Raw genomic sequence first — 3,134 nt, forward strand, 5'->3', positions numbered from 1 at the left:
TATAAGACCAGAAATAATAAATCTCCTAGAAGAAAGCAGGTGGTCAGCTCCTTGACATCAGGTTTGGCAATGATTTTTTTTTTTTTTTTTCGGAGGGGGTTGACTCTAAAGGAAAGAACAACAAAAGTAAAAATAAATAGATGGGACTCTATCAAACTAAGAAGCTTCTTCATAGTCAAGGAAACCATCAACAACATGAAAAGGCAACCAATTGAATAGGAAAAATTTTTGCAAATCATATATCTTATAGGAGCTAATATCCAAAATACATAAAGAACTCTTGCAACTCAACAGCAAAAAAAAAAAAAAAAAAAAAAAAAAAAAAAAAAAAAAATCCAATTAAAAATGGGCAGAGGATCTAAATAGATATTTTTTCCAAAGAAGACATACAAATGACCAATAGGCACATGATAAAAGCCCAACATCACTAATCATCAGGAAAATGCAAGTCAAAACCACAAGGGATATCCTCTCACACTTGTTAGAATGGTTATTATCAAAGATTGAAGTAAAGGAAACACTTGGGAACCATTGGCAGTAATGCAAATTGACGCAGCCACTATGGAAAATAGTATAGATGTTCCTCAAAAAATTAAAAATAGAGTTACTATTTGATCCAGCAATTCCACCTTTAAGTATATTTAGCCAAATCAATTCAGAAAAAAAAATGCAAAGTTATATGCACTCTATGTTCATTATAGCAATATTGATAGCAGTCAAGATATGGAAACAACAAAAGTGTCCATCAATGGATGAATGGTAAAGATGTGGTATATGATGGAATACTAGTTAGCAGGAAAAAAGAATGAAGGATGCTTGGGTGGCTCAGTGACTGAGCATCTGCCTTAGGCTCAGGGCATTATTCCGGGGCCCTGGGGTAGAATCTTACATCACCTTCTACCTGTGTCTCTGCCTCTCTCTCTCTGTGTTTCTCATAAATGAATGAATAAAATCTTAAAGAAAAAATGAAATCTTGCCATTTGTGACAACAAGGATGGACCTTAAGGGTATTTTGCTAAGTGAAATAAGTCAAAGAAAGAAAGACGAATACTGTGTAATTTCATTTATATGTGGAATCTAAAAAAAAAAAAAAATAACAAATGAAACAAAACAGATACAGAGAGCAGATTGGTGGTTGCTAGAGAAGGAAGGTTTTTGATGGGTGGTCTCAATGAGTGAAAGAGGTCAAGAAGTAGGAACTTCAAATCATGAAATAAGTTATGGGGATAAAATGTACAGCATGGTGACCGCAATCAATAATATTATGCTGTATATTTGAAAGTTGCTAAGAGAGTAAATTTTACAAATTCTTATCACAAGAAAAAAGTTTTAGTAATAATATATGGTCACAGATGGCAACTAGACTTATTGTGGTGATCATTCCTCGGTGCATTAAATATTGAATCTTTGTGATTTTGCATCTTGTGCATTTAATGGTGAATGCAAGTTTCCCGTCAGCACTTGCCAGTACAATAGCCACTAGCCACTGTGGCTATTTTAATATGAGTGCTAATTAATTAAAAGTACAGAAAGTTGCAAATCCAATCCCTTAGTTCAACTAATCATGGTTAAAGTGCACGATAACTACCTGTAGCTAATGATGATGGACACTGTAGAGATACAATTCCCATTAATGTATAAGGTTCTATCACACTGTGCTGGTCTAGATCACCATCTTTGGAATGAATGATAGAGAAAGAAGATAAGGAATATCAAAGGAATATCAGTGTAAGTGAGGGGGACAGACCAATAAAGATCTATGATGTCCATTGAATCTTTTTAAAAAAGATTTTATTTATTTATTCATGAAAGACACACACACAGAGAGAGAGAGAGAGAGAGAGGCAGAGATACAGGCAGAGGGAGAAGCAGGCTCCACACAGGGAGTCTGATGTGGGACTTGATCCGGAGACTCCACAATCATTCCCTGGGCTGAAGGCAGATGCTCAACTGCTGAGCCACCCAGGCATCCCAGATGTCCACTGAAACTTTACAAGGATACAAAACTCAAAAAAATGGTGACAGAAGGAGAGAAATGACACTGTGGAGGTAAAACTTTAGTGTAGATGACAGCAACCAGAATTTGTAAGGAGAGCTCTTGTATGATGGCATAAACTTAAAAAGATCTTAAAGGTTTAAACAGCAAATAGGTATAGGTGAGTAATATAAGGGGAAAGAGGAAGGGAGACAGAGGCTTCCAGGAAGAGGAGATGCCATGTACAGACTCATGGAGGCCCAAGAGAAAGAGTGACCCTTTCTAAAAAAAAATATGGAAATAGCTTCAAATGGCTGGAAAAATGAGAAATGGAGTGCCTAACACACTCACAACCATTTCAAATTAATTAACACACTGAAGTCCACCAATAGCCACCATAGGGAAGCTCTTTAGAGGACTTGATAATCTCTAGTATTTAGTCCCCTGTTGCTTCAGTGGTGTCCTCCTTCTCAACAATGTGTAAATAACATCCCTAGTCCCCCCACCTACCAACTGAGTATGTAAAGTGCACAATGTAATGCACGCAGTGCTGATCATAGGACTATCTAATAATATCCTGAATAAGGACATTGGTGGGATCGTCAAATCCAACAGAGATAAAATAATCTCCAATGGCAAAAACATATATGTATGTGTGTAAGCTTTCACCAATACACATGTATGCATACATGTAATACTATGTATGTAAAACACATGTACAAAATGCACATAAGATATACAAATCTCTTACAACATTGTGTTTCCAAATATCATCTATTACATCTCTCATTTATAAGGAAAAAACGTTTTGAGCAAAATGGTAATAGGAAAAGAAATGCACAGGTAAGGGATTATTCTACTCTCTCCACGGGAAATCAAGGGAAAGAAGAAACAATTATCAAGACAATTCAAGGATGGAATAGGAAAAAAAAGAAACTTGCCTAAATTATCTGAATAGTTAATGAAATACTTGAGCTTGAGGCCTCAATTATCCAAGTAAATTAATCTGTTTTCTACTGTAGTTTGCATGGACATTTGATGAATAAATTAAATTTGCCTATGGTTCTAATTTGCCTAAGGTGCTAGAGAAGCTCTTTCCTTTCCTCAAGGTACAATTAAGTCTCTGCTGGGCTAAGCTCAATATTATTCAACATATGAC

This window comes from Vulpes lagopus, chromosome 3 (genome assembly GCF_018345385.1).
Source record: "Vulpes lagopus strain Blue_001 chromosome 3, ASM1834538v1, whole genome shotgun sequence".
Taxonomy (NCBI): domain Eukaryota; kingdom Metazoa; phylum Chordata; class Mammalia; order Carnivora; family Canidae; genus Vulpes; species Vulpes lagopus.